The 18,986-nt window shown below is 46.0% G+C and overlaps 2 pseudogenes; both read left to right on the forward strand.

Annotated features, from left to right (window-relative positions):
- Positions 1-1,810: 1,810 nt before the first annotated feature.
- On the forward strand, positions 1,811-1,927 carry LOC136642995 (5S ribosomal RNA; annotated as a pseudogene).
- A 9,276-nt stretch (positions 1,928-11,203) lies between these two features.
- On the forward strand, positions 11,204-11,320 carry LOC136642684 (5S ribosomal RNA; annotated as a pseudogene).
- The last annotated feature ends 7,666 nt before the right edge of the window (positions 11,321-18,986 follow it).

An 18,986-nucleotide genomic window follows, 5' to 3' on the forward strand; every position in this document is an offset into this window, starting at 1 on the left:
TAAACCGATGTCCTATATGGTGAGCTGCCAAGGCTTCAGGTTAGAGGTTTCTCTTAGCTTAGTTTAGATCTGAGAAGTCTTATGCCCTTGGCAGGTAGTGGCATAGCTAGGGGGGCAGGGGGTGCATTGCCTCGGGTGCCATCCCTTGAGGGGGGTATCATTGAGGCCTCCAAAAGGCAAATTCTGCTTTGCCAAAACTTCTGCTTTGCCAAAAAGCAGAAGTGCCTTTTAGAAGTCTCTAAGATGTCACATGGGGGTGTTTGCAATGTCATTTTGAGGTGGTGTTATGGGGAGTGTTAAAAAAAAAATTGTGTCCCTGGGTACCAGATAGCTTAGCTACGCCACTGTAGGCAGGTAAATAGCTTGCCCTGTCCTGAAAGGACAAGAAGGGATTCCAGGTCAGGCCTGGACTTTGCTTGAACTAGAGTTGTCTCAACTGGGCCTGCCTCGCTGAAAGACCCAGTTTCTGTCATCCGTCTCTCTGCTTATTACCCTGCAACTGTCTAAGGCCCAGTACTGAGAAAATTATTATTATTATTATTTTATTTATTTGTACCCCGCCTTTTTGCCCAATGGGCACACAAGGCGGCTAACAAACAATTTAAAAATACAACATGAAAAAACAGTTAAAAACAATTTACAATGATTAAAAAGCTAAAAACAAAACAAACCCCGTGGATTTTCATATAAAAAGCAAGAACGCCAGCCAGCCTGTCAACAATTAAAAGCTTTTTGAAATAAAAAGGTCTTCAGTCCACGCCGAAACGTTAGCAACGAGGGAGCAGTTCTCAGTTCTAAGGGGAGGATATTCCACAGTTCGGGGGCCACCACCGAGAAGGCCCTCTTCCTGGCCGCTACCCCTCTCGCATCTCTTAGTGGCGGCACAGTCAAAAGGGCCCCCCCAGAAGATCTAAGAGCACGGGCCGGATTGTAGGGAAGGAGGCGGTCCCTCAAATACCCCGGACCCGAGCCGTAAAGGGCTTTAAAAGTCAAAACTAGCACCTTGAATTGGGCCCAGAACAGAACCGGCAACCAGTGCAGCCGCCGGAGCAACGGCTCGACAGAGTCAAACCGCCGTGCCCCGGCAACCACACGAGCAGCCGCGTTCTGTACTAGTTGTAATTTCCGGACCGTCTTCAAAGGCAGCCCCACGTAGAGCGCATTGCAATAATCTAATCTAGATGTCACTAGGGCATGGGTTACTGTGGCCAGGTCCGCACAGCTCAGGTAGTCCACTTTGCCTAACAGTCCACTTTGTACTTCTGATGAAGAAGGTCACGTCAGATGTGACTATGAAAAGTCATGCTGTAAGAAATGTGCGCCTCTGGATTCTTTGTTGTTTTTAAATATACATTTTAGTAATTTCATAAATTGACATTCTTCCATCCTCCAAAGAATAGCTTACAATCATTGTAAGTTGCACCCTCAAGCTTGACAGCAGACTGCCAAGATTACGTCACTTCATTTAGTTGAGTTTTCCCCAGCCTTTGCATCCTGCAGCTGACTGACAGATGTGCCCAGTCTTGTTCCCACATGAAAGATGCCTTGACTGTGTTAAGGACTCCACAGTCAACCCCCCAGGCATCACCAGGCCTGTTCCATAGTTGCTCATGTCCCTGCCCTTCTTCCTTTTACGATGTCGCTCACATACGTTAGAGGTGAATATTTTTTTTTAGGTGTGCTTATTTGAAGTGAACATGTGCAATATTTTTAGAATAGTGGGGCTGATCTGAAATGCCCCCCTCACATTTAGGGTAATCTTTTCTAGTCTCTAGCGGAAAACTGAAAAAATCAGTTTCACAAATTTGGAGCATGCAACTGTTACCCTGCACATTCCTGATCTTGTCTGATCTTGGAAGCTAAGCAGGGTCAGGCCTGGTTAGTACTTGGATGGGAGACCGCTTGTGAATACCGGGTGCTGTAGGCTTATACCATAGTCTTTCGAGACTGAAGGTTGCCAACCAGATCTGAAATTGGCTGTGGAGGCTATCTATTGGCTAGCATATGTACTATCATCAGTACTCAGTACATCAGTACTCTTTGAAGCTTTTCACATATTTTGCCTTAATTGAGTGATGCAGCATTCAAAATACGTGATGTGGTTGGAAACAGCGCAGTTATGGGCATCAGAAGATGGAGTGGGTCTCCACTGAAATCAATGTTATACACAAAACTAGGATGGTTGCAAGTCTAGCACCTGTTTCCCACCTGTTACAATACTGACTTTGTGAAAAATCCCTTCAACCTTAAGCACTGTAGATGGTGACAATTCACCATTTCTTGTGCCACAGCACATGAGCGACACGTTTTCACCCTGATTTTCAGCTTCCTGTCAGCATTGGTTTGGTTATGTGCACTTTCAGGCTGAGTGAATTCTTATTCTGCACCTGATATTCATCACCATCCTGATAACTGTGGAATGCGTGGAAAGAGACGTGTTTCACCTAGGATCCTTTCCTAAGAATCACAATGTTATGCAAAGTTAAGAACTTAGTAGAACAGCTTCACAATGACCATAACATTAAATTTGGCACTCCTCTACGATCAGGGTAATATTGGTATAAATTTTAGCAAGACTGCTGGGTTTCAGATTTTCAACAAGCCCTTGAGCGCAGTGTGCACAATGTTGTTGATTACCATTAAGGTTTTCTGACGGCCTTGCTGTTTGTCCAGTTTTGTAGTACATGCACATCACCCTCCCTATCCTCTGAGGCTGGCAGAAACACGTGCACTAGACCCCACCTCCCTTTTCCCAGGATTGATGGGGATTTGGAGCAAGGTTTTCTTGGCTACCTTGCAACATCTTCCAGTTTTTTAGAAAGAGAGCATGTCCTGGGATTGGTTAGCCAGGATTTTTCATATAAACGTTGCAGCTGAGTTATGATTCATTTTTCATAGATCAGCCATTTGTCCTATGGTGTTTATTTGATTTTATGATACAAAACCTTGTGACACACAGAGAAATATTTTGTAAGTAAAATAAAATACTTTATGAAAGGCACATGCCTATATGTTTAGATCAGTCGCGTTCCAGGGCCTAATGGTGGCCAGAGCAGGGTGACACAGTGACGCAGCAATATGACCCATGGCATTATCATGTTGCCCCTGCGCTCTACACCCTTTCCTGGAAGGGCTTCATTTTGAAGCCAACAGACCTAGGGAGGGCAGGTGGGCCCACCTAAAGGCAATGGGCATGCCCCGCCTCCACAGAAAGGTAGGGAACCGTTGCAAGGTGCAAAAACCAAGATGTTACAAGGGATCCTAGATGTTACAAGAGATCTCAGATGTTGCACTGTAATCCCAGGTACCAAAGCAAACTCAGAAGGCAAAGGTGATCAAATCCAGGCCTTTATTGTAAATCCATCAGCAAAAGGTGGTAAATCCATCCACGTCTCCAAAGGAGACTGCGTGCATCAGAAATGGGGAGAAGAGAAACCCCAAAGGAGACTGTGAGCATTGGAAGTGCGAAGAAGAGAAGCGTGTAACACCCCCTTCAGCTGACTTTTATTACAATCTGGGGTTTCCTCCTTGAGACACATACATTTCTCTTTGGAAACAATTCATTGGTGGGTTCAAAACATCCGTTGTTTTATAATAGGCCATCTTATACATCCATCATATACAATATACAGATTTGAGCAGGCTGTAGGTGGTACTGCAACCCCTTAGTTCAAAAGCTGACCTCATCTCATCATCGTATGATTTTCTGGTCTTCGAAATGCAACTTACTTTGCCATTGACGTCACGGTGTGTGTGTTCATTTAAAAACTGCTGCGAAATGATTTTCTGTGGGAATCTGACCTATGAACCTGAAAATGACTTTGCTGTGTTATTTTAAACCTTTAATGCTGTTAGACTACTAACTATTTTTTTTTCCTGTGGTCTGAAAACAAAGGAGCTTCTTCATTCAAATGTATCAACATTGTTCTGCTGTAATGAGAACACTGCGGCACGCAGCCAAATCTTAGCAAACCGTTTGTGAGAACCATACTCAAGTTGAACATTCAGAGATGGACCATGCTGTTTACATTTCAGGTAAGCATCCTATACCATAGCTACCAGGCTTACCGTGCATCAGGAACCACCTGGAGTGTTATGGACAGGGGGTGCACTGCTGTCATTGCTCACCATCCTGGTAAGTCCATGTCTGGCACCCCTCTTCAGTGGTGCCCAGGGCAAATGCCATGGCTTGCCACACCTGGTCTAGATACCATTGCCTGTCAAATTCACACCAGTAGTATGAACATGAGAAGTGTTTAGTATTGAGTGTGGAAGATGCCATGGGGGGAAATAATTCAGCCCAATGGGGCTTATTCTCTGGCAAAATAGCTTGGCATGAATGTGACTAGCCCCATTGTGGGGGCTGAGGATTTTCTCAAGGGAAGGGGACAAAAGTCAAAATGACAAAAGTTCCCTTCCCCCAAGGAAACCTCCAGCAGCTTCCCGGTGCCCACTGGATATAGTGGGCACCATTTTGGAGCCACTGTTCGTCCAGGTGCTAGGAAACATAGGATTGGGCTGCCCATGTTGCAACACACACCCATACACACTCCTCTGTATTTTGTCAGGGGAAAGCTAGACTACAACCCTTCTCTCTGATGCAGGGCCTATGAGAGGAATTTTATCAGGGGGTACAACGTTTCTTCTGGGCCCCTTCCCAAAGGGGGAGTGGCGCAATGGGGGCAGCAGAAGGGGGGTGGTGGTGCAAAATAGGACGGGGGAGGGTACTGACAGCCTCAATAGTCTTTGAAGCCCAGGTCTACTTGGCATGTGGCATGGGCAGCTAGATAAAGTCATATGGAAAACCAAATATACTCCTAAGTCTCTTTAAAATCAACTGCAGAAAATGAGCATCATCGTATTTAGGCTCACACTAGAATGAACCAAAATGAACTTCTGCAGCAGCTGTAACCCCACAGCTGGGTCCCTGAGCTTCTATACACTCCTTCATGGTTATGGGATCCACAAGCCAAAGAACTACTCTAGCCGGCCAGGTTCCTCCCAGATTAACACTGAGTTAAGGAGGGTCATGGATGCTTTCCTGGGTCTGGTGTGTATGGCTTGTGGCAGCAGTTAACACTGCATGCACCTGGTTGTGTCCCAGCATCACGTGCTGGAAGCGAGTTAAGGTGAGATAGGAAAAGGTCAGATCCCAGGAACTTTCTGGGCCCCCTCCTTTGGCTCCTGGGCCCCCTTTCTGACCCTGGGCCTGGTTACAAATTACCCCCTTTACCCCCCTCTCCTAGGCGCTGCTCTGACAGACTAGTTTTCTATGTGCAGGGAATGTCTTTATATGAAAGATAATTCAGTCATGTGAGCTCCTATCTGCATTGTGGTACAATCCAGTCCAAGTGGTACAGTCCAGACCACGGGTTTACCACTTTGTTGAGAATTAGGCATATACCAGGGCTTTGGGATTTTTTAGACACTCTGGACAGGTGGTCCTAGTCTGATATCATCAACAGAATGAATAACTATTGGTGGGGTGAATAACAACAGAGGGGAGGGCAATGCGAAACATACAATGAAGCGTGCACAAGGGGACAATGTGCTGCAGTATCAAGCAATGCATGGCAAATGTAAATATGGTGGGGGGGGGGCGCGAATGGTTCCATAAAACATTTCACTGTTTTGTGTAGGAAGTTGCAACCGGAGATGCCCACATGGTGCCCAGACATAAGCAAAGCTTCTGGATAGCCTAGCCTAAGATGTTTTCACAAGTGTTACTAGGATTTCTTGGAGAATTTTATTCCTAAAAATATTGACTTATAGTCTACAGAAACCAGGCTGCTTTCCCCAAAAGGCTGAAAAACTAGAAGGGCAATAAAAAAAGGAAATTATAAATGTGTATGTATAGATATGTTTTCAAAATCCACAAAAGAGGGCAAGGAGCGGACCTGATTTATGAGCGTGTTGGCAGTCGGGTGACTGGTTTGGCACAGTGTCATTTCTTGCCAAGATATCCTCTCGCCCACGCCTGTGTAAGCAGATTTGCGGACACTCTTTTCTCCACTTAGTTCTACTGTGTTCACAAAAAAACTCCTCACTTTTCACTCCAAAACCAAGCCAATTCTGGATTTTATTTTTATACATTTTATTATTATCGTTATTATAGGATTTTTTTTTTAGACGTTTGACCCCGGGGCAGCAATTTCGTATATGTGTCTGTGTGTAGATAAATATTTATGGAAACTGGATTGGGATAATTTTACTGCAGGAAGTGGAGGTTGAATGGCTGGTTCAGCAAAGTGGCTGGGAGAAAATGAGCTGTGCATCAGAAAGTCCCTGGTTCAACTTTGGCTGCAGTAACAAACTCACAAAGAAGCCTTAGTCAAGCCAACCTTTTTCATCCCCACATCTGCAATTCTGGGATAATCAGGACCAGCCTTAGGGCAGTTCAGCTGATTGGACCGGATCGGGGCACACACTTTGAGGGTGGGGGGCTCAGCGCTGTAGCTGAGTTTGCTCTGAGTCAACTTGCTCTGTAGCTGATGCTTGGCATGGAAGATTCCATGCTGGAGTATTAACTACAGAGCGTGGCAAGCAGAGCTTTGCTGTGTGTGGCCCACCCACATGCACTGACTTGAAATGAGCCCCCAGCAGCAGTTGGTGATGATGTTATCATGTCACTGCCATCTACTTCCAGGTGCCACACTTCATGCGGGGCGCCACACTATGATATGCTATGATTAGCTGAGAGCTGTAGGAAACTACAATCCACTGACCATCTCCCAGGGAATGCCATTTGACAACCACAAAAGTAGGGCTCCTATGTAACAACACCTCCAGAAGATGGACTACAAACCACCTTGTATTTTCTGGAAGAAGTTATTCATTCCTTAGGTTTTCTAATCTAGAGAATGACCTCATTCTATTCAAACATATATTGCAGAGCTTCCCTATTCTCATGGGAGCATTAGACATGTCTTTGGCCCAGGTTTGATGGCAGAAGGCCATGAAACCTAGATCCATTGAAAAGGTCATTTTTTCTTTTTCTCCCCCGCACCCCAGAAAGTCACGTGGAGTATGGAACTTTCCAGAGGTGACTGTATCTTATGCTGATTACCTGTCTGTACGCAATAGACATGGCATGAGCATCCTACCATCAAATTTAAATCAGTCTAGATCAGCCATTTTCAACCACTTTGCCGTGGCACACTGGTGTGCCACGAATGGTCCCCAGGTGTGCGCAGGAGTTTGGTGGAGGGTCATTTATTAACAGGACCATTGGGGATATGAGCCCCCCACCAACAGCAAGGTGTGCCTTGTCAGTTGTCCAAAAACTGATGGTGTGCCTTGACAATTTTAGTACCTCGTCAGTGTGCCATGAGACAAAAAAGGTTGAAAATCACTGGTCTAGACAGACACAAGACTCTGATCCCACTACTTGTCCTTCTGAGATCTGGTATTGCTATCGACTGGTTCTTTGTTTTAGAGGCTATAGAGATTAGTGCTCTTATTCTGCTGCAGACGGCTGCCATCTCCCCAGCCTACATGGCTTTGTCCCCTCTCCTTCAAGAATGGGGTAAACAAATCAATCCAATCAGGAGCCTGAAAGGCTCTTGAGACAGGTGGAACAATGGACCTAAAATTTTATACTTCGAAGGGGCAGGCAAGGCTTCCTGAGCCAGTCAGAACTCACACTTCCCACTTTCAAAATGACTACCTTATCCTGGTGTGGGAAACCCATTTTGAATTCTTATTTAATCTTATACTTGAATGATTTCCCTCTTGCTTGTATGAGTTAGGATCTCACTGTGCCATGTTAAAAGAACCCCCAGCTGACCTCCACAACTTATGCCACAATCCTAGGCATGTCTACTCCAAAGTAAGTACTGAGTTCCATGGGACTTGCTCCCAGGTAAGTATATATAGGACTGTAGCCTTAGCTAGTTGTCTTGAACTGTGTCAAGAACTGTCTTGTCTTGAACTGTCTTGCAACAGACAGTTGCAACTGTCTTCTGTCTTCTGCAGAAGACAACTGTCTTCTGCAACAGAAGGCATCTATCTCTGGACCAGACGGAAAGCTCTTCAACCTCTCCAGACTGAGAGCAAAGTCCAAAGTCCAGCTGAAATGTCTGCGTGACTTCCTCTTTGCCGACGATGCAGCTGTCACTGCCCACTCTGCCAAAGATCTCCAGCAGCTCATGGATCGTTTTAGCAAGGCCTGCCAAGATTTTGGACTGACGATCAGCTTAAAGAAAACACAGGTCATGGTTCAGGATGTGGACTCACCTCCCTGCATTACAATCTCTGCGCATGAACTGGAGGTTGTCCATGACTTTGTGTACCTTGGCTCAACGATCTCCGACACTCTTTTTCTTGATACCGAGCTAAACAAATACGTCGGTAAAGCAGCTACCACGTTTTCCAGACTCACAAAGAGAGTCTGGTCCAACAAGAAGCTGACGGAACATACCAAGATACAGGTCTACAGAGCTTGCGTCCTGAGTACACTTCTGTACTGCAGCGAGTCATGGACTCTCCGCTCACAACAGGAGAGGAAACTGAATGCTTTCCACATGCGCTGCCTCTGAAGCATTCTTTGCATCACCTGGCAGGACAAAGTTCCTAACAACACAGTCCTGGAACGTGCTAGAATCCCTAGCATGTATGCATTGCTGAAACAGAGACACCTGCGTTGGCTCGGTCATGTCGTGAGAATGGATGATGGGCGGATCCCAAAGGATCTCCTCTATGGAGAACTCGTGCAAGGAAAGCGCCCTACAGATAGACCACAGCTGCGATACAAGGACATCTGCAAGAGGGATCTGAAGGCCTTAGGAGTGGACCTCAACAGGTGGGAAACCCTGGCCTCTGAGCAGCCCGCTTGGAGGCAGACTGTGCAGCATGGCCTTTCCCAGTTTGAAGAGACACTTGGCCAACAGTCTGAGGCAAAGAGACAAAGAAGGAAGGCCCATAGCCAGGGAAACAGACCAGGGACAGACTGCACTTGCTCCCAGTGTGGAAGGGATTGTCACTCCCGAATTGGCCTTTTCAGCCACACTAGATGCTGTGCCAGAACCACCTTTCAGAGCGTGATACCATAGTCTTTTGAGACTGAAGGTTGCCAATATATATATGAACTGTCTTGAATTGTGCACCAAGAGAATCTAAAATATTTGATGCCTTTGCTCACCCTCTCCTGTTTTGGGATTGTGCCTGGTATTGTCCACTGGGGTTAATTATTCTGGGCTCTTGTCCCATCAGGCTTTGAGTCCCTCAACCCCTCCAGCCTCCAGTTCAGCACATTGCCTTCACTGATGCAGCAAACAGCAGATACAAGGAGAAGAATCCCGCTTAGCTGTATTATCCTTTTCCTTAATAATTTCTGAGCAGATCCCTCCATCTGCCTCATTTTTAACTTGCCTCTTCAGCCTGATTTTCTCTGTCTTTTGCAGCCCTGGTCAGTTGCAAAGTACAATTTCTGGTGTCTCTGCTCGATCAGTTCCAAGTCAAGATCAGTTGATTCCTCCTGCATTCATTTGCTTTTATAGCTTTCCTCCCACATCTCAATAAACTGACATTATTTATTTTTTTTACTTCTACCTCTTCTTTTGCTAACATTCTAAGTGCTGATACACGTTAAGGGTACTCCACAAGCTGATGTTCAAAGATCTCTTCTGTGTGTGCTTTGCCATACATGTACCTTCTCTGGAGAGCATTCTTAGGAACTCATGTGCTCCATACCTGACTTCTAGGTGATGTCAACTGTTCTGTAGTGCTTGACCATCTATGGCAAGTGTTACATGGTTTCTGCCAGCCCCCAATGAGTGACTGAACAATAAAGTTGGCCATGCTTCTTTTTGATGGCCCTTGAGATCCTTCCATGTCAGTATTGCCAATGGCCCAGCAAAGGCAGGCAAGCATTCCACTGAGCGCCCTTGGAGCTGATAATGTCCTTAATAGCTGCCGTAGTAGCCTTGCTGCCCACTTGATGCTCTCACATACCCAGCTTTTTCTTCTGTAATCAAGGCTGGGTTCCTGCCAGTTAGCGTTGCAACGGACCTGACTTTGAAATCAGATGCCTGAGAGTGGTTGACACCTGTGGTGCTTTGGCTCTTGGGAAAATTTGTTAACCTTTGAGGAAAGTCTGAGAGAGGGGGACCACTTTCAAGTTTTACACGATGGTGCAGTTCCCTTTGGTTCTCCGAAAAAGTATTAGCAAAGGTCAGATTAACAAGTCAACACTGAAACTGGAGATGAGCAGGATTCCTCCCACTGAGGCTGAAAAGAAAAGAAGGAGGGAGGGGACTGGGTGTGGGGATGAAAAGCCCGCAACACAACCTGGCTCTGATCCTTTCTCCCTGGTCGGGCCTGGGGCATACTTGATAAGGTGAAGGGAAATTGTAAAATTAGACCTGGCAACCTTCACAGAGAGGCCCAGCGCAAGCCCCTTGGCCTGAGGGAAGCTGAGAAAGTTGAGGAATTGTGGGGGAAAAGAGTCTTGGCAGCCTCACTTCCTGTGGTGGCATCCAAGGCTAATTAGTTTTCAGTGTTCTGTGTGTGTTTGAATGGAAACGAGCCAGCACTGAGAGGCACTAGATGAGGAAATCAAAACCACATGGGCTGCGAAAGAAGAAAAGGGGGTGGGGTGGGGGAACCCAGCCTGTCTTTTTTAGCTACATTTTCTTTCTTCAGGAGGAAGGGCTCATCGTTCCTTTTCATGCGCACTAAATCACCCCCGCTCCCCTGTCTATCACATCTCACATCTGCCTCAGAACTCATTAAACATCAAAAGGTGGCTCTATCAGTTCTGCTTAGTTAGAAGTCTGAGTTACTCGAAGTCTAACCAGAGAAGATTTTGTATGTTTTTAATAATAGCTTAAGGAACTTCTTAGCACTCTGTAAATTACTTAATGCCACAAAACCTTCCTGTGGACCGGCAAATGTTTTACAGAAAGGACAAATGCTGCCTTAACATGCCTGTGGTGAGTCCACCGCCATAGACGGAGTACTTCAAATTGAGCTTTAATTCACACTGTGTTTCCAGATACAGTATTCTATGTGCATGTGTGTTCCTTTTCAGAATCTCAGAAGTTGGCTGATTTCCATGCCTAACTGTTATCCATACTTATGATCATTCCAAATTTAATTGTCCATGGCAAAACAAGAATATGACACGAGAGCCATGATGGTCTAGTACAGTGTTTCCAAAACTGTAAGCTGTGACCATGGAAACCAGCCAGGGGAGCCATGGAATTCTTGTGAAAATCCTGCCGCACATGCCCGATCTCGTCAGATCTCGGAAGCTAAGCAGGGTCGGGCCTGGTTAGTACTTGGATGGGAGACCGCCTGGGAATACCGGGTGCTGTAGGCTTATACCAGAGTCTTTCGAGACTGAAGGTTGCCAACCATATAATTTACAGTATAGGATTGGAGACCTAATAGGGAGCCACAGCCAATGGCCCAGTATGTCGAGGGAGCCGCCAGTCAAAAAATTTGGGAACTACTGGTGTAGCGGTTTGGGAGTTGAATTTAGACCTGGAAGATCCAGGTTCAAATCCCCCTACAGTCATGAAGCTTCCTGGGTCGTCTTGGGCCAGCCATTATCTCTCAGCCTTGCCTACCTCACAAGCTTGTTGTGAGGACAAAAGGAACCATGCACACCACCCTGAGCTCCTTGGAGGAAGGGAGGTATAAAAATGTGAAAAATAGAAATAAATTCCTTGTATGTTACCTCTCCCCACACCTCTAAAGCAGTGCTTTTCAACATTTTTCCCCACAAGTGCCACCACTGCCAGTAGAGACAGCAGCTGTATGCAGGAGTGGGAGGCTTGCCCCACACTCAGGGCTTTGCTCTGTAATTTCCTCCCCCCAACCGTGCCTCTTTTGAAGGGCCAGGCAACTGCATAGCCATACCTTGCCCACTGGTGTTCCACTCTCCCAGCCAGCTCCATTTCCAATGGAATCGGGCCAGATGCAAGAGTATTGCATAATAATCACCACAGAAGTGTGGCAATGTACCACCTTCCACACTGTGAAGTACCACTAGTTGACAAGCACTGTTCTAAAGGTTTATAAGTGATCTGCTGATAATAAGAATCCTTGTGACCACAATGCACTTCTCTGCTATCCCAATTTATTCTACATTTTAAAACTATATGTATGCAACATCTTTTACTACCAGTGATGTTCAGCCAGTGTGTCGTGGCCCACTGTTGGGTTGCAAACGGTCTGCAGGTGTGCTGTGGGAGTTTGGGGGAAGGTCATTTATTAGTAGGGCCACTGGGGATGTGAGCTTCCGAATGTGGTGTGCCTTGTCAATTGCCCAGAAACGGATGGTGTGCCTTGATAAGCACTTTATCAGTGTGCATGAGATGAAAAAGGTTGAAAATTGCTGGGATAAACTAAGGCTGAAACTACCATATATGTGACATGTAGTTGCAAACATATTTCAATATATATGATATTTTTTTTAAACCAAAACCAGTCACAGGAGGTTACAAATTTGACTAGAGAGTTGGGAGGGTTGCTTAACCCAGCCATTTTCCTACTCAGATTTGCTCCCCTCCAATCCAGTTTTCTTGCGCAGAAGAAAAGTTATGAATACTCACCCACCCCCTCCACTGGGAGAAAATCAAACTGGGGAGATTTTGAGTGGAAAATGGCTAGAAGGGAAAGGGTTAAGCAGCCCTCCACATCACTAATCCTTGGTTCAAGTCCAGCCTCCTGCAGCTGCTTTTGGTTAAAGTAGGGGATGAGACATACATACGACTGTGTGTCACGTGTAATCACAGCCAAAGCAAGCCCACGAATGTAATTTATATAATATAATGAAACACGTTGCATGAGGCAAAAGAGTCCTAGAGGTGTGAAATGTCATTAAGACATATTGAATATAGACCAGATGCAATTTTTCTAAAGTTAATCATTCACACCATTCACCATGAATGTACAAAGGCTGTTCAGTGCCTCTTCTCCACTAAGGACTGCTTCCACAATTAAATCCTGGCTTTCCAAACCACAATTGTTCCTAACAGAGTCACAAGGATGAAATCATGATTTGCACTGACAGCCATGTGCACTCACTATGGCAGGCCAGGGGAGGGGGTTGTGAATTCAAGCTGAGGGTCTCTACTGCAGAGCCTTACCCTTTTGCAAAACACACACAGTGCAGGGCCAATCTCTTACTCATTTCTCCCCACAGGATTGACAATTGTCATGTTCTTTGATAGTTCCATCATTTAGGGGTGACTGGGCTGGTTGCCAGATCATCTCTGTGTGCGCTCTCTCTCTCTCTCTCTCTGTGGGCATGTGTGGGTGTTCAAATGGTACCAACCAGTTTCTTCTGCTCTTTTTTTTCCCCTTATTTTTTTTTCCACATTTGTATACTGCCTTTCTCCAAGTTGCTCAGGGTGGTGTACATAGTTCCTCCCCTTCTTTTGTCCTCACAACAACCCTGTGAGGTAGGTGAGGCTGAGTGATAGTGACTGGCTCAAGGTCACAGGATTTTAGACCTTTCCAGATCTAAGCTCACCATCTGGCCCTATTTGTTTATTTCATTCTTTGCTTTGCATGTTTATGGGCTGGGCTACATTCCACTCTGCACATGCAGAATTTGAGAGAACTGAAGGCTGATGTCCTTGCAGCGGAGCATTTGTTGTGCAAGCCCCCACTGCATGCCCTCTTCACTTACCACAATTTGTCGAGCAGCAGCAGCTCTGGCCAGACAAGTACCAACACAGATCCTGGATCAGATCCTAATTGAAATCCAGAACAGGTAGGAGTATCCAGCTACAAAACTGATTCACCTCTGCTTACTAAAACTGGTGTGACTGTTTTGTGTATCTAGCCTATTGCTCAGCTGTTTCCTTTGCCTCAAGAGATGCTGTTTCCTTGCCTTGCATCTCTTAGGAGGTAGAGAAAATAGGCATGCCATTGGCCTAGAACAGGGGTGTCCAAAGTTTTCAGCAGGAGGGCCACATCGTCTCTCTGACACTGTGTTGGGGGCCGCGGAAAAAAAACTAATTTACATTTAAAATTTGAATAAATTTACATAAGTTTACATAAATGAATATATTAAAGATGGAACTTATGTGAATGAATGAAGGTCTTGCAATAGCTCAAGGCCTATAAAAGGCCTTGCACAAAGCAAGGCTGACCTTTCCTTTGCTGCCTCTATTGCATCACAGACATGAAACAGCAAGCAGTGGAGGGAGCCCTCATCCCACAGCTCACAAGAGAGGTCAAACAGTTGCCCTCACGCTGAGAGCGGTTGCGTCGGGCCAGTGTGGGCTCCAACAAATCTCCAGAGGGCCAGAGGCTCATTGGAGACTGGGGGCTCCCGGAGGGCCACATTGAGAGGCCTCGAGGGCCGCAAGTGGCCCCAGGGCCGGGGTTTGGGCACCTCTGGCCTAGAAGGACTGGAAAAGGGAGCATGGCATGGCAGCCTTTGGTGTGGAAGGCAAGAGGAGGATGCTAGCTTGGCCCAGGCAGTGGCTGGGGTTTGTGGCTATGCCTTGGCCAGCAGGAGCCACCCAGCCCAGTTTCTCAGCTAGACACTGAGCATCGGCAGTTAGTTTTAGAACTGCACATTCCAGTGGATGCTGGAAATGAGAGGAATGTGGGGAGGGAGGGAGGGAGGGAGGGAGAGAGAAAAGGCCTGGGGTCCCAAGGTGCAGTCTGAGGGCACACGGTTCAGCCTGTAACTAAGCAGACCAGTGCCTAATCAGCGACTTTCAACATTTTTCTTCTCATGAGACACTGATCTCTATGGCCTTCTCTATGGTCTTCGCCTCCTGTGATGTCACTTCCGGTTTCCAGGAGACTCTTCTGGGTTTTGCAGCTCTGTTTTTAAGCCTGTAGTAATGAATCATCTGTCCCTCCTCCTCCTCTGGCTCTGTAGTTAATTTGTTACAAAAGACAGTTGCCCTAGAAACAGAGCTGCAAAACCCAGAAGAGTTTTTCAACAATTTTCAATTGCTGTGCTCCAAACTCCCACGGCACACCTGCAGACTTCTCACAGCACATCAGTGTGTCATGACACGGGGTTAAAAATCACAGGCCTAGATGGTTGACTGCCTGTTGGCCCCATGAGTGCCACCTCAAGTTCTCTGATGAAGGAAAGATAGAATGTCAGTGGAAAAGAAATGTAAAGGGAGGGGGCAAGATTTAGAAGGAAGAAAATGGAGAATGTAGAGATGGGTGAAGAAAGTGAGGGAAGAATTTAGGACACAATCCTAACCAGATCTACTCAGAAGTAAGTCCTATTTTGTTCAATGGGGCTTACCCTCAGGAGAGTGTGGTTAGGATCGCAGCCTTAGAAAGAAAGAGAAAATGATTTAAAGAAAGTAGGGAAAGGAAGGAAGTATACAAGTGTTGTTGGAACAGGTGCAGGAGTGGAATGTGTGGTGGACCTGGCCCACCTAGTGGTTATCTTGGGGCCTCAGTATTTAACCTTTTACTTAGGTTAGCAGCAAACAAATAGTTAAACTAAATTTCAGCATATTTTTTAATCTTGTGTCACATTTATTTCTATATTATAGGGATAGATTTGCACACACACACTCATTAAATAGACTACCACAGGCTCAGATATTTTGTTGTATGAAGTTGGCTCACATCATTCAGTGATTTGCTAATCTAAGCGTGGCTAGTGAATTTTCTGCCATCGATTCACAAACAGTCCTACGTCTGTGTTGTGTGCTTTTAATTCTTGTTTTGTACTTTTCATAATCTGGAGTCTCAGAGCCCAATCCTATCCAACTTTTCAGTGCTGATGCAGCCATGACAACGGAGCATCTGCTGCATCCTGCAGTTGGGGGAGCAGCCATGGAGACTTCCTCAAGGTAAGGGAATGTTTGTTCCATTACCTCAGATGTGCATTGAGGCTGCATCAGTACTGGAAAGTTGGATAGGATTGGGCCCTCAAAAGTGTTGGGTTGACCTGCACTGGATTGATGTGATGTGTGGAAAGCTTGATGGCAACAGGCTGCTAAGCAGACACTACCGCCTTATTGCTTGCTCTGGGTTCTGTAGCATCATTTGCTATGAAATAGTGCAACTTCTGTGAACACTTAAGATTGTGAAATATATGTGCATGCTAATCAGTTCTTGTGTCTTACTAAAGTAAATAGTATCTTCCTTTAGCAGCCTATACAGATTTCCAAAAGGTGCAAGAAGGTAGTTAAGTGGGAGTAAACTTTTCTTTAAGAAAAATTTTCTTTAAAAAAAATACCCAAAACTTTGGGAAACATGGAAAGTTTGTGAAATACTTACTTATCAAAGTTAAACTCATTTTGTGACTTTAACACATGAAACATATTGTGTATGCTTTGGCACATACATATGTTGCATTTGTTTGGTATATTTATGACATGTAAAAATAGGCATTGGACTGCATGTCTTGCAGTGCAATTCTAATCATGCTTACTCAGAAATAAGACCCTTGAATTCTATGGGATTTAGGCTGCAATTCTATCCATACTTTCTTGGGAGTAAACTCCATTGTCTATAATGGGACTTCTCTTTGCAGAATTGGGCTCTTACTCCCTAGTTCAGTGTTTCTCAAACTGTGGTTCCCCATTCATTTCAATATTTTATTTTTAATATATTAGACTTGATACTACCATGGTAGTTACAGACCTGTACTTTTAACAAGCTACTATTGTTTTATTGTTTTACTATTGCTTAACAAGCTACTACTTTTAACAAGCTACTAATATTACTATGTATATTCTTTTAACAATGTTAGTAAATGGGACTTACTCCTGGGTAAGTCTGGGTAGGATTGCAGCCTAGGATTGTTAAAAATTTTCCAGTTTGATGATGTCACTTCTGGTGGGTCCTGACAGATTCTCATTCTAAAAAGTGGGTCCTGGTGCTAAATGTGTGAGAACCACTGCCCTAGTTAGTGTACTTGAAGCCTTGCTGTACAATCCTGTGTGTGCTTTTTAGAAGCAAGTCCTGCTGTCTTACTCAACCATGGAAACTAAGATAGAGTTGGGCTCTGTCCCTGGTGATGTGGAAGTGAAGATTGTGGGGTCTGAGAGTTCCCAGGGCTCAAGTGCTGTCTGGGAATGAGCATCATTCTGTGCCAAAATGGGGATGCTGAAGAACCTTAGGACTGCATTGAGCCCCCTATAGCACCCCGATTGTGCATGGGGTGCCTCTTCTGTCACCAGTGCTGACAGTTCAGGGGTTGGCCTGGCCAGATGGGCCCTCTGATGGCTGTGGGCTCTCAGTCAGTGCCCAACCTGGCCAACCTTTGATGCACTTCAGTACTCAAGCAGTCCCCCCCCCCATATGACAGGTACCCCAAAGCAGGGGATCAGACTGAGCCAACAGAGGTGCAACCTTCCCAAGTGCCAAGATCCCACAAACAGATCCTCCAAGACCATGCAGAAGGATGGCTCGGTGAAGTGCCACGCCTTTACGAGACCGACTGCTCACCAGGGCAGAGCTTGAAGTTCTCTTCTTTCAGTTGCTGCACTACTGTTTGAATGTGTTTTAGCTGTGGATGCTGTTCATGGATAAGGAATGCCCAGAAGTGTGCTGAAGATAGATAGATAGATAGATACTTTATTTACGGTCATCCGACCAGCTCGTCACAAACAACAAAACAAAATACACAGAATTAAAACCAAGAAGTGTGCTGAAAACTCCTGACCCGATTCCTTTCATAGCTCTGCCGTGCCCTCTTCCCAGGTACAGCTTTTGTCTAATACTGTCAAATATTGTACCTGGAGAGACACTCCCTAGGATTTGGGATGCTAGAAGCCTGGCTAGAAGGGAGGATCCCTCCCTGGGTATAGCGTTTGCCTTGACTACTGACAAAAGTTGTAGCTGGGTGTGGGGGCAAAGCTACAGAGCCCATCAGGAGTAGAGCTCACTGGCACACTTCCAAAACTCTATCATAGACCAGTGGCATTGCTAATGACCGTGTAGCCCAGTGCCAAGCTCAAAATGTTGCCCCGGAAGTGACGTCACAACTGGAAGTGACGTCACACCCAGACTTTTAAAAAATGAAAATTGGCAGGAACCCACCTCCTCCCCCCAGCAGTTCACCACCCACTTGCTCTGCTTCCTCCCCTCAGTCAGTGGCATAGCTAAGGAATCTGTCTGCCTACCTGAGCTCCAAGAAGATTTGTAGCCTCCCCACAACAAAATCAAGTTTAACTAAGTCAATAAATAAAAAGTGTTCCCCTGATTGGAGACACTGTGCTGGGGTGAATAGGGATGGCCCAATCCTGAGCTGCCCAGTGTGCAGGGCTGCAGCAGTGCCAAAAATGGCTGCTGCCGCATCTAGCACTCTTCAGGCAGCTGCTGGACTTTCACCCCCTTTCTCCGGGTAAAGCGAGTAGCCCCACAATGGGGCTACTCAATTCTACGGCGACCCAAAGATCGACATAGAATCAAGAGCCAACATGTTGGGTGGCCAGTCTGACATTTAGGCTCTGGATCCAGTTGAACAAAGCTCTTCTGGTTCCACCTCCCTCCTACCTCGCTCCCTCCCCCTAGAACCCCTCCTCTGTGCCCTCTCCCCACCCTCCCTGGAACACCTCCTCTCTGCCTCCCTCCACGCCTCCACCTACCTCTCTGCTGCTTGGTGGTCCATGTGACTGCCAAGCAGCGGAGCTCCTGCCCTTGCCTGGCGCTAGCCCAGATGGGCTAGCACTGGTGGAGCACGGAGCTAGGGCCTGCAAACGTGGGCTGCAACCTTACGGCACGTTTGCGACAGTGTGCGCCGGCGGTGAGCCAGCGTACCAAGCTCAGGATTGGGCTTTGAGACTGAAAGATGCCACCTTGGGAATGTCGCTCTCCTGAGTCAACAGAGAGCACTGGAATCCAGGGGTCTCCTTTAAAACAAACCAATAGTGGCACAGGCTGTTCTGAGAATTGTGGCAGCCCATTTCCTCTCTAGTGAACCAAGCAGACAAAACAGTAAAAATACAAAACATTTCTTGAAATGTGGAAAAGTTAAAGCACTGGTAGGGAAATACAAAGGATAAAACCAAGGCAAGGAGAAATAACCAGGAAAGACA

Source organism: Tiliqua scincoides, chromosome 2 (genome assembly GCF_035046505.1).
Source record: "Tiliqua scincoides isolate rTilSci1 chromosome 2, rTilSci1.hap2, whole genome shotgun sequence".
NCBI lineage: Eukaryota > Metazoa > Chordata > Lepidosauria > Squamata > Scincidae > Tiliqua > Tiliqua scincoides.